At 38.1% G+C, this 13861-nt stretch overlaps 1 long non-coding RNA gene across 1 annotated transcript; it reads right to left on the reverse strand.

The window, feature by feature from the left end:
* Positions 1-376: 376 nt before the first annotated feature.
* LOC123161134 (uncharacterized) lies at positions 377-5640 on the reverse strand. Its single transcript, XR_006480562.1, has 5 exons — positions 5432-5640; positions 5160-5339; positions 4415-4482; positions 3266-3356; positions 377-2168 (listed from the first exon to the last, which is right to left on the reverse strand). It is a non-coding gene; the product is annotated as an uncharacterized lncRNA (long non-coding RNA).
* Between the last annotated feature and the right edge of the window lie 8221 nt (positions 5641-13861).

Raw genomic sequence — 13861 nt, forward strand, 5'->3', positions numbered from 1 at the left:
TAAAAGGTAAAGGGTAATGATCTTTCTTAGTAGCTTTATTTAATTTACGGAAATCAATTACCATCCTATAACCTGTAATAATTCTTTGCGGGATCAATTCATCTTTATCATTAGGAACGACAGTAATACCTCCCTTTTTAGGAACACAATGGATAGGACTTACCCAATCACTATCAGCAACAGGATAAATTATACCTGCCTCAAGGAGCTTTAGTATCTCCTTTCTTACCACTTCTTTCATCTTAGGATTCAATCGTCGTTGAGGATCTCTAACTGGTTTGGCATCGTCCTCCAAATTAATTTTGTGTTGGCATAACATGGGACTAATGCCCTTGAGATCATCCAGAGTATATCCAATAGCTGCACGGTGCTTCTTTAGAGTTTTCAATAATCTTTCTTCTTCTTGTTCTGAAAGATTAGCACTAATAATAACATGATATATTTTCTTTTCATCAAGATAAGCATACTTAAGATTACTAGTCGCGAACCCGTGCATTCACACGGGCTAGCATATTAAGAATGTCAGATGGAATATCTCTTTCTTTCGATATAGCTTCCTGTGTTTCTGCTCTAATGATGTTAGATGACTACCATTAGATTCTAGTATCGCAAGATGGGAACTTGGTTTACTTAGATAGCAAACTTTTCCTGTGTATTTGTTTTATTTTCACATTTGGAATGTTTGGTCACCTGATATATTACTATATTATATTTCGATGTCATTATATAATCTAGGTAGATTAAGGGGTATATGCTTAATTCCTGGTATTGTTGTAATAGTTAGATCTTGTTGTTTTGATTTGTTCCACTAAGTTTGACGCATGTTGACCATGGCTAGTGAGCAATAGGGGCGATCAATATTTAATTGTTTTAGACATTTAGATATAACCCAAACATCTACTGCAGATTAATTGGCATTTTGTTAATAAAAAACTGATGTGCATGTACATTTGGTACAAATCTGATGTGCATGTACATTTTTTAAAAATCCTAAATGTCACTAAATATTTATCAATGCGCTACTTGTTTTTTAGTCCTTGATGCACCATGTTTTGGAATGTCTCAGGTCGCCGATTGTTTATCAACCCCATTACACAATGTCCTCAGTTTGGAATCTTTATGACTTTGAGAACCTTCTAGTCTTTGATTTGCGGTCTGCTTCGTCATTGTTCTTGATTCCATGAATTTTGATTCATTCGCTTCCTGTCATCCCTCAATTTTTGATTCTTCATCAAGATGCATAACACGACCTGTGCTCCCTGTCTCAATTTTTTTATGTTGGTTTACAATGACTTCATCAGCAATTAGAGCTTGCTTTGAAGTTTTCAAAGTAGGTGACCTTTTTTACTTACTACTGGAAAACAATAAAAAGAATGTATTAGTCACTAACTTAAACTAGTATGTATGCACGTGCGATGCACGTCAAAGTAAGTGTTTTTGATGAAAGGAAAAAGCATTAGGGTACGCTGCAAAACAAGGAAATACGGAATAATACACTATGCATGAATGCAACAACGAATATTATTGTTGTAAAGATATATGTTAGAAGAGTGTAATTTCTATTGATTGGTGACAGAGTTGTAAAAAACAAATGAAAATAACCAGCGGGATCCAAATTCATTAACTGTTTAATTTAGATTTCTTCTCTCTTTGGTTCTGTTTCTAGACCCATCTCAAGCCATCAAGCACGTCCTCTGACCGCAGCATGGCCTAAGCAGCAGGCACCTCTTTATAACGTGATGGTTCTAGAATATACTGTAAGCAGTTGATGGGTACTGTTCATGCGAATCCCATTGCTTTCAATCGTTAGATTGAGAATACCAACGGTCAGGATTGATGCTCTGGACCCGTTCAAAACTCATACACTATATAGTGGTATAGAAATGTCTATAGCAATTATCGAGGCCTGATACTTATATTATGAAAGGACAGGAAAATACACCAACAAAGCTTACATACTTATCCTGTTCATTTCCTGAATTTGCTTGTGCTCGTACTTATGTTGATCTTCGAATAATCTTAGTTCTTCTGATTTCTGAATGCTCAACATCAGCATTGTTTTCTGGTATTATATCAATGCTACCACATCTCTATCCTGAATGCCCTTATTCCCAATTCTTCATCATAATAAAATGCAACATGTGTTCCCGTCCTAGTCTTTTGGTGTCCTGCACAATTATCTTATTGTCAGCAACATGCTTATATGAAAACATGTTTTTGTTAATTAACACAAAAGAATAATTATATAATGTGGCGTATGGTAGATAGTGAACAATATAGAGCATCCTATACACAATAATCTTGGTAACTATACTTGAGGTATTGGCATCTACCAATTGTTGTGCACATATTTTCTGTATTTGTTTGTCCTCTATTGATGTCACAATCATCCATATCTATCCATAATATTGTAGATTTCTTAATCATTTTTTTACTCTGCCTAAAACATGGTGCAGATTATTGTTGCACCCAAATCACGTATCTCTAGCTTATGTTTGTGCATGCAAATAGTATGGCATATATAGACCAGTACACGATGAATTACTATCCAAATAATAAGATATTATTAAATGCGCTGTAGACATTTCCGCTCTGGTTCTTTTTCACGCATGTGATATAATAAGTTGTTGTATTATTTTTATACTTTTTTGTTGCGTTTGCAGCGTCCTAAGTAGTACAACACTTCGGGTGTATTAATGAACTTCAATGTTGCTTCTATTTTACAGAACTTTCCCTGTCCATTATAGGTTAAATTAGCATATAAGAAAATGTAACAAAAGGAATGTAAAACAAAATGATAAGAAATTCCCTTTTTAAGATTCATAAGTAATTTCAGCCATTTCTTCTAATGTTCTTCTTTTATAGAGCATTGTTTTGGGAGCTAAACATGTTTTTGCATGTATATAAGTATTGGTGGACGTGCTAGAAAAATATTTCTTTCTACAATTGAAAGAGAATTATTACACATAATTTGGAATGCAGCAGTCTCACGGATATTCAAATCAATCAATATAAATTCTGGTTACACCTTACGGCGAGTAGTCTACATGGATATTCAAATCAATATATATTCTGGTTACACCTTACGGCGAGTAGTCTACATGGATATTCAAATCAATATATATTCTGGTTACACCTTACGGCGAGTAGTCTACATGCATTGACATTAACTTTTGTATATAATAAATAGATATACCAATAACAATTCTTACATCTCATTAATATAATACACACATGTTATCTTTATCAGAGTGGTTGATATTACCATAACAACAGGGCCCAAAGTACCATGATGGTTCTTTTTTTATCTGTGTATATTCCAGGAGTCTTAACTACTCCCACCGTTTATTTTTAGCCTGCATATAAGATTTGGTCAAAGTCAAAGTTTGTAAATTTTGACCAACTTTGTAGAAAATAATATCAACATCTACAAAACTAAAGCTATATGGTATGAAAATTAATTTCATGATGCATCTAACAATATTGATTTCATGTTGTGAATCTTGATTTTTTTTCTATAAACTTAGTCAAAATTAACAAAGTTTGATTTTGACCAAATCTTATATGCAGACTAAAAAGAAACGGAGGGAGTATTAACAACCATGGTACATTGACTCATTTAGTCCCTTATAATATACACACTCAATTCGGACCAAAACATCTTCAATCTACGAACCACATGAGTTGCATGTTTGTTCGGTATTTCCGATGTAAACGACATCTAGTATGTAAAGCAGTGTTAATATGGAGAGACCATATGAATTCATAATTTCAACAAATATAGTTCTACCAGATAAGTAAATCATCTAGCATCTTTGCTCGAAAGAACTTCAATGCTACAAAATGCGCATCTTTGTTTGGCTATCCCAATTTTTTAAAACATTTTATATCGTGAAATTTCATCATGTGAAAAAAATATATCAGTATCTTGTCGGCTTCAAATGGATGGAAATTCCACAAAGATGTAACCTAAAATTTGATACCATGTAAACGGAAGCTTCGTAGACCAATGGCCAAATCTTGCTAACCAATCTTTCATTACCTTGCCATGAAGCAAATACAATGCATTATGATAGACAAAGAAGCCTATAAATTCATAATAACTTCTATAAGTCATAATTTCCTATTTAATCAATTTCCTTGCTAACTGAATCAAGCATATCAGGTGCCATTGCTTTTGAACCAAAAATAAATAAAACATAACTTCAATACATATGAAAGGAATACAAAATTGCGGAGATTATTAGAGGCGCAAGCCGAGTACAAAACTTTTATTAACTCTTGGTTGCCGTGTAGTATGTAAACAATGTGAACTGCGTACTCTACTAATGTGATTGAAAAAAACAGCATAACAAATCGCTAGAAAAAATATTTCATTGCTTTCAGGGTTAATGGCATGCTAAAGCCTAATTACCATTCCAGGAATCCTTCGCATGATTATTCGCATCGAGTATATCGCAGATCATTGTTTTCAACCTAAGACTGCAAAAAAAGAAATAATGTAGAACTTGAATATAACAAATTAAAGGAATACAAAAAGATTAATCGTTATGGACACAAAATTCTGAAGATTAGTACTTGTTTACTCTCTAGGGTATTAGAGTTAATCCCGTGTCCACCGTGTATGCATGTGTATCCTACATGGATGCGTTTGTCAGGTTTGTATTAAGTCAAGCCTAGTAATATATATACATGCATGTAAATAACACCTCATATGTAATCGATAGTGGGATCAATAGAAAGAAATCAAATAGGACCCGCATGGTCCTGTGGCCGTCAATTCGCTGTCTGCTCCTGTGTCGTGTGCGTGCGTGTTTCTAGTCGAAATTTTCCTGTTCGTCTGTACGTACTGTCATACACGCATCAAGGCGGCGACTGTACGTGTGTGAGCTAGCTTCGGACGTGTGTGACTTATACGGAATCTATCCACCTGCCTCTCTGCTAGCTTCTGAAGCTAGCTTTGCACGTACGTGCGCTACTCTCTTGTCAATTGACTTTATTTAGGGAAGCAGCTACCAAATTAAGGATTTAATTCGAAAAAAAGAGAGTAACACTATGATCAAGTCAGTTCTTCGTGCAATAAGTAAGCTACATGTTTCATCTAACCAGCGGAACAAATAATTGCTAAAAAATATTGGATGGGAGGACGATTCGCTAACCTGCGCAATGACAACAACCGACCAGAGACAAACTTGCCGGAGATTGGGAGAATCTTGAGCAGCAAAGATGGGCATAGTTCGTGTGCTCCGACCTGATCTCAATAAAGCATCCAAAATTTATACATGAGGAGATTCAGGATCCAATCATTGGGGACGGCAAAAATTGATTCCGCTCTAAACCTGCAAGAAAACAAATCCAAAATAAATAGTGTGAAAAAATATGGATCTAATACATTAGGAAAAACTCCTTGAGGACATGGAATCCATCCTACGATTTTGTTCTCCTGTGAGGGCAAGGATGATAATGGAGAGGAAGAGATTGTGGATGGATTTGTCTTCCATCTAGGGAGAGGGAGATAATGAAGAAGAATAGATCGTGGAGAGAGAGAGAGAGGGAGACGCGAGGCGGCACTGGAGGGGGATCGAGGGAGAATAGGCGAGAGGCGGCGGAGGGAGAGCATCGCTCGATGACGCAAAGAGTTTTTTTTACATAGTTGAATCCTTTTCTTACAAAGTGTGTGGACAGTTTTTTTTCCATCTAGATTGAATCTTATCCCATGATTGTTGTGGACTCTATTTCGTTCAGATAGATGTGAGAGATTAAGAGCGTTGGCTTTTGGGAGAGAGGAGAGAGATACGTGAGTTTTTTTAGTTCTATGAATCAATCTACACCGTAATAATTCGGGCCCACCAAATTAACGGCTCGTAAAATCTAATTAACGTGAGAATTTTTAGGAAGTGCCTAATTAGTATAGGTATAGATAGATAGATAGATAGATAGATAGATAGATAGATCAGGTAATGGTTTGAGTTCAAACACGGGATCACCCTTGGGTGGAGGGAGATCCCCTAGAATTTCAACGGGTAGGTTGTGTTTCAGAATAGGTTCCTGTTGAAGGAACACTTCATCTATTTCTCTTCTTTCATTCATAAACATATTATTTTCATGAGCTAGCAAATATTGTTCTAACGGATCTGTAGGAGGCACGGCGATAGAAGCAAGACCAATAATCTCATCCTTACTAGGTGATTCTTTATCACGGGGTTGTCTATGAAACTTAGCAAATTAAACTCATGAGACATATCCCCTAAGCCAATTGTAACAGTATCATTTTCGCAATCAATCCTAGCTTTAACAGTATTCAAGAAAGGTCTACCAAAAATAATGGGACAAAAAAACATCTTGTGGGGAACTAAGAACAAGAAAATCAGCAGGATATTTAACCTTCCCACACAAGACTTGAACATCTCTAACAATCCCAATTGGTGAAATAGTATCTCTATTGGCAAGCTTGATAGTAACATCAATACCTTCCAATTCAGCGGGTGCAATATCATGCATAATTTCTTTATATAAGTCATAGGGTATTGCACTAGCACTAGCACCCATATCACATAAACCATGATAACAATGATCTCCTATTTTAACAGAAATAACAGGCGTGCCTACAACATGTCTATGTATCTTAGCATCTGGTCTAACAATATTAGCAGTCTCACCACAGAAATAAATAACATGCCCATCTAAATCATCATCCAAGAGATCTTTAACCATAGCAATACTAGGTTCAACTTTGATTTGCTCAGGAGGTGTATAAGTCGTAGTATTACTCTTATGAACAACAGTCGAAGTTTTAGCATGATCCTTTATCCTAACAGGAAAAGGAGGTTTCTCAACATAAGTAGTAGGAACAATAGGATCACTATAAGTGACAATCTTTTCTTCAACTATAATAGGTGCAACAACTTTTACTTCAATGGGAGGATTATATTTAAACCACTTCTCCTTAGGGAGATCAACGTGAGTAGCAAAAGATTCACAGAAAGCAGCTACTATCTCAGAGTCAAGTCCATACTTAGCGCTAAATCCACGGAAAGCATCGGTATCCATAAAAGATTTAACAGAATCAAACTTAGGTGTCATACCTGACTCCTTACCATTGTCGAAACCCCAATCTTTAGAGTTGCGTTTAATTCTTTCCAATAAGTCCCACTTGAATTAAATAGTCTTCAGCATATAAGAACCAGCACAGGAAGTATCGAGCATGTTGCGATCACTGGGAGAAAGCCGAGCATAAAAGTTTTGAATAATCATTTCTCTGGAGAGCTCATGATTGGGGCATGAATATAACATTGACTTAAGCCTCCCCCAAGCTTGAGCGATGCTTTCTACTTCGCGAGGCCAGAAATTATATATGTAATTATGATCACGATGAACAAGATGCATATGATAAGACTTCTGGTGAAATTCCAACTTCAATCGTTTATAATTCCAAGATCCCGTATCATCACATAGCCTATACCATGTCAATGCATCCCCCTTCAAAGATAAAGGGAAGACCTTCCTTTTGACAACATCATCGGGAATACCTGCAAGCTTAAATAATCCACAAACTTCATCCACAAAGATAAGGTGTAAATGGGGATGCAATGTTCCATCTCCTGCAAAGGGATTAACTAGCAGTTTCTCTATCATACCCGAAGGAATCTCAAAGTAAATATTTTCAGTAGGTTCAGTAGGTTGAGGAGCAACTCTTTGCTCTTCTGGTCGGGGTGAAGATACCCCGAACAAGCCCCTCAAAGGATTAGTTTCCATAGTAACAAGTGACAAAAAATTTCAGCACACTATATAAATGTTTCCTTACCAAGTTCCACTCACCAAAGGCGCTTCACTCCCCGGCAATGGCGCTCGAAAAGAGTCTTGATGACCCACAAGTATAGGGGATCTATCGTAGTCCTTTCGATAAGTAAGAGTGTCGAACCCAACGAGGAGCAGAAGGGAATGACGAGCGGTTTTCAGAAAGGTTTTCTCTGCAAGCACTAAAATTGTAGGTAACAGATAGTTTTGTGATAAGATAATTTGTAACGGGTAACATGCAATAAAAGTAAATAAAGTGCAGCAAGGTGACACAATCCTTTTGTAGCAAAGGACAAGCCTGGAAAATTCTTATAATGAGAAAAGAGCTCCTGAGGACACATGGGAATTATCGTCAAGCTAGTTTTCATCACGCTCATATGACTCGCGTTCGGTACTTTGATAATTTGATATGTGGGTGGACCTATGCTTGGGTACTGCCCTTACTTGGACAAGCATCCCACTTATGATTAACCCCTATTGCAAGCATCCGCAACTACAAAAGAAGTATTAAGGTAAACCTAACCACAACATTAGACATATGGATCCAAATCATCCCCTTACGAAGCAACTCATAAACTAGGGTCTAAGCTTCTGTCACTCTAGCAACCCATCATCTACTTATTACTTCCCAATGCCTTCCTCTAGGCCCAAATAATGGTGAAGTGTCATGTAGTCGACGTTCACATAACACCACTAGATGAGAGACAACATACATCTCATCAGAATATCGAACGAATACCAAATTCACATGACTACTAATAGCAAGACTTCACCCATGTCCTCAACAACAAAGGTAACTACTCACAAAGCATATTCATGTTCATAATCAGAGGATTAATAATATGCATTAAGGATCTGAACATATGATCTTCCACCAAGTAAACCAATTAGCATCAACTACAAGGAGTAATCAACACTACTAGCAACCCACATGTACCAATTTGTGGTTTTGATACAAGATTGGATACAAGAAATGAACTAGGGTTTTGAGAGGAGATGGTGCTGGTGAAGATGTTGATGGAGATTGACCCCCTCCCGATGAGAGGATCGTTGGTGATGACGATGGTGATGATTTCCCCCTCCCGGAGGGAAGTTTCCCCGCAGAACAGCTCTGCCGGAGCTCGAGATTGGTTCCGCCAAGGTTCCGCCTCGTGGCGGCGAAGTTTCGTCCCGTAAGCTTGCTTCTGATTTTTTCTAGGGTAAAAGCCTTCATATAGCAGAAGATGGGCACCAGAGGGCCACCAGGGGGCCCAGGAGACAGGGGGCGTGCCCAGTATGGGTGGGCGTGCCCCCCACCCTCCTGGCCTGGGTGTGGGCCCCCTCTGGTAGTTTCTTCGCTCAATAATTCTTATTAATTCCAAAAATAACTTTCGTGGAGTTTCAGGATTTTTGGAGCAGTGCAGAATAGGTTTCCAATATTTGCTCCTTTTCCAGCCAGAATTCCAGCTGCCGGCATTCCCCCTCTTCATGGTAAACCTTGTAAAATAAGAGAGAATAGCCATAATTACTGAGATATAATGTGTAATAACATCCCATAATGCAATAAATATTGATATAAAAGCATGATGCAAAATGGACGTATTAGACGTCATCGAGCTGAACGTGTGCTGAACGCGGAGGTGCCGTATGTTCGGTACTTGGATCGGTTGGACCGCGAAGACGTTCGACTACATCAACCGCGTTATTGAAACGCTTCCGCTTTCGGTCTACGAGGGTATTTGGACACACTCTCCCCTCTCGTTGCTATGCATCACCTAGATAGATCTTGCGTGATCGTAGGAATTTTTTTGAAATTACTGCGTTCACCAACAGTGGCATCCGAGCCAGGTCTATGCGTAGATGTTTTATGCACGAGTAGAACACAAAGAGTTGTGGGCTATAATAGTCATACTGCTTACCACCAACGTCTTACTTTGATTCGGCGGTATTGTTGGATGAAGCGGCCCGGACCGACATTACATGATCGCGTTCATGAGACTAGTTCTACCGACGTGCTTTTGCACAAAGATGGCTGGCGGGTGTCTGTTTCTCCAACTTTAGTTGAATCGAGTTTGACTATGGCCGGTCCTTGTTGAAGGTTAAAACAACACACTTGACGAAAAATCGTTGTGGTTTTGATGCGTAGGTAAGAACAGTTCTTGCTAGAAGCCCATAGCAGCAAAATAAAACTTGCAACAACAAAGTAGAGGACGTCTAACTTGTTTTTGCAGGGCTTGCTGTGATGTGATATGGTCAAGTCATGATGTGATATAAATTGTTGTATGAGATGATCATGTTTTGTAACAAAGTTATCAACAACTGGCAGGAGCCATATGGTTGTCGCTTTATTGTATGCAATGCAATCGCCATGTAATTGTTTTACTTTATCACTAAGCGGTAGCGATAGTCGTAGTAACAATAGTTGGCGAGAAGACAACGATGCTACGATGAAGATCAAGGTGTCGCGCTGGTGACGATGGAGATCATGACGATGCTTCGGTGATGGAGATCATGAGCACAAGATGATGATGGTCGTATCATGTCACATATATTGATTGCATATGATGTTTATCTTTTATGCATCTTATTTTGCTTAGTATGGCGGTAGCATTATAAGATGATCCCTTACTAAATTTCAAGGTATAAGTGTTCTCCCCGAGTATGCACCATTGCTACAGTTTGTCGTGCCGAGACACCACGTGATGATCGGGTGTGATAAGCTCTACGTTCACATACAACGGGTGCAAGCCAGTTTTGCACACGCAGAATACTTGGGTTAAACTTGACGAGCCTAGCATATGCAGATATGGCCTCGGAACACTGAGACTGACAGGTCAAGCATGAATCATGTAGTAGATATGATCAACATATTGATGTTCCCCATTGGAAGCTACTCCATCTCACGTGATGATCGGACATGGTTTAGTTGATTTGGATCGCGTGATAATTTAGATGACTAGAGGGATGTCTATCTAAGTGGGAGTTCTTAAGTAATATGATTAATTGAACTTTAATTTATCATGAACTTAGTCCTGCTAGTATTTTGCAAATTATGTTGTAGATCAATAGCTCGCGTTATAGTTTCCCTATGTTTTTATATGTTCCTAGAGAAAACTAAGTTGAAAGATTATAGTAGCAATGATGCGGACTGGGTTCGTGATTTGAGGTTTATCCCCATTGCTACACAGAAGAATTATGTCCTTGATGCACCACTAGGTGATAGACCTATTGCAGGAGCAGATGCAAACATTATGAACGTTTGGCTAGCTCAAAATGATGACTACTTGATAGTTTAAGTGCACCATGCTTTATGGCTTAGAACCGGGACTTCAAAAACATTTTGAACGCCACAGAGCATATGAGATGTTCCAAGAGCTGAAATTAGTATTTTAGACTCATGTCTGTGTCAAGAGGTATGAGACCTTTGACAAGTAATTTGCCTAAAAGATGGAGGAGAATTGCTCAGCTAAGTGAGCATGTGTTTAGAATGTCTGGGTACTACAATCACTTGAATCAAGTGGGAGTTAATCTTCCAGATAAGATAGTGATTGATAGAGTTCTCTAGTCACCATCACCAAGTTACTGAAACTTTGTGATGAGCTATAGTATGCAAGGGATGACGAAATCGATTCCCGATCTCTTCGTGATGCTGAAATCAACAAAGGTAGAAATCAAGAAAGAGCATCAAGTGTTGATGATTGACAAGATCACTAGTTTCAAGAAAAGGGCGAAAGGGAAAGAAAGGAACTTCAAGAAGAATGGCAAGCAAGTTGTCACTCCCGTGAAGAAGCCCAAAGCTGGACCTAAGCCTGAAACTAAATGCTTCTACTTCAAAGGAAATGGTCACTAGAAGCGGAACTACCCCAAATATTTGGTGGAAAAGAGGGATGGCAAAGTGAACAAAGGTATATTTGATATACAGGTTATTGATGTGTACCTTCCTAGTGTTCAGAGTAGCCCCTGGGTATTCGATACTTGTTCAGTTGCTAAGATTAGTAACTCGAAACAGGAGTTACAGAATAAATAGAGACTAGTTAAGGATGAAGTGCCGATGTATGTTGGAAGTGGTTCCAAGATTGATATGATCATCATCGCACATTCCCTATACTTTCAGGATTAGTGTTGAACCTAAAAAATGTTATTTGGTGTTTGTGTTGAGTAGGAATATGATTAGATGTTTATTGCAATACGGTTATTCATTTAAGACAGAGAATAATTGTTATTTTGTTTACATGAATAAAACCTTCTATGGTCATACACCCAATATTGATGGTTTATTGAATCTCGATCGTGATAATACACATATTCATGATATTGATGCCAAAAGATGCAAAGTTGATAATGATAGTGCAACTTATTTGTGGCACTGCCGTTTGGGTCATATCGGTGTAAAGCGCATGAAGAAACTCCATAAAGATGGACTTTTGGAATCACTTGATTATGAATCATTTGATACTTGTGAATGGTACCTTATGGGCAAGATGACTAAAACTCCGTTCTCTGGAACAATGGAACGAGCTATTGACTTATTGGAAATAATACATACTGATGTATGCAGTTTAATGAGTGTTGATGCTCGTGGCGGGTATCGTTATTTACTCACCTTCATAGATGATTTGAGCAGATATGGGTATATCTACTTAATGAAACACAAGTCTGAAACATTTGAAAAGTTCAAAGAATTTCAGAGTGGAGTGGAGAATCATCGTAACAAGAAAATAAAGTTTCTATGATCTGATCGTGGAAGCGAATATTTGAGTTACGAGTTTGGCCTTCATTTAAAACAATGTGGAATAGTTTCATAGCTCACGCCACCTGGAACACCACAGCATAATGGTGTGTCTGAACGTCGTAACCGCACTTTATTAGATATGGTGCGATCTATGATGTCTCTTACTGATTTACCACTATTGTTTTGGGATTATGCATTAGTGACAGCTGTATTCACGTTAAACAGGGCACCATCGAAATCCGTTGAGACAGCGCCTTATGAACTATGGTTTGGCAAGAAACCAAAGTTGTCGTTTCTTAAAATTTGGCGCTGCGATGTGATAACCCACAAGTATAGGGGATCAATTGTAGCCTCTTTCAATAAGTAAGAGTGTCGAACCCAACGAGGAGCTAAAGGTAGAACAAATATTCCCTCAAGTTCTATCGACCACCGATACAACTCTACGCACGCTTAACGTTTGCTTTACCTAAAACAAGTATGAAACTAGAAGTACTTTGTAGGAGTTGTAGGATAGGTTTGCAAGAAAATAAAGAGCACGTAAATAAAAGCTAGGGGCTGTTTAGGTAAAGAAGCAATAACGTTAGTATAGCGAGTGTGAAAAAGTGGTGGTAGGAGTTGCGAAATTGTCCTACGCAATTGACTACATTACTAGACCGATAGCAAGTTTTATGTGGGAGAGGTGCTACGTCTTGAGCTTGCGTTGGTTTTCCTTGAAGAGGAAAGGGTGATGCAGCAAAGTAGCGTAAGTATTTCCCTCAGTTTTTTAGAACCAAGGTATCAATCCAGTAGGAGGCTCCTCAAAGGTCCCACTCACCTACACAAACAAACAAGAACCTCGCAACCAACGCAATAAAGGGGTTGTCAATCCCTTCACAGCCACTTGCGAAAGTGAGATCTGATAGAGATAATATGATAAGATAAATATTTTTGGTATTTTATGATATAGATTGGAAAATAAAAGATGCAAATAAAAATAAATGTTAAACTTATATGATAAAATATAGACCCAGGGGCCATAGGTTTCACTAGTGGCTTCTCTCAAGATAGCATAAGTATTACGATGGGTGAACAAATTACTATCAAGCAATTGATAGAAAAGCGAATAGTTATGAGATTATCTAGGCATGATCATGTATATAGGCATCACGTCCGTGACAAGTGGACCGACTCCTGCCTGCATCTACTACTATTACTCCACACATTGACCGACTCCTGCCTACATCTAGAGTATTAAGTTCATAAAGAACAAAGTAACGCATTAAGAAAGATGACATGATGTAGAGGGATAAACTCATGCAATATGATATAAACCCCATCTTTTTATCCTCGATGGCAACAATACAATACATGCCT

Source organism: Triticum aestivum, chromosome 7B (genome assembly GCF_018294505.1).
Source record: "Triticum aestivum cultivar Chinese Spring chromosome 7B, IWGSC CS RefSeq v2.1, whole genome shotgun sequence".
NCBI lineage: Eukaryota > Viridiplantae > Streptophyta > Magnoliopsida > Poales > Poaceae > Triticum > Triticum aestivum.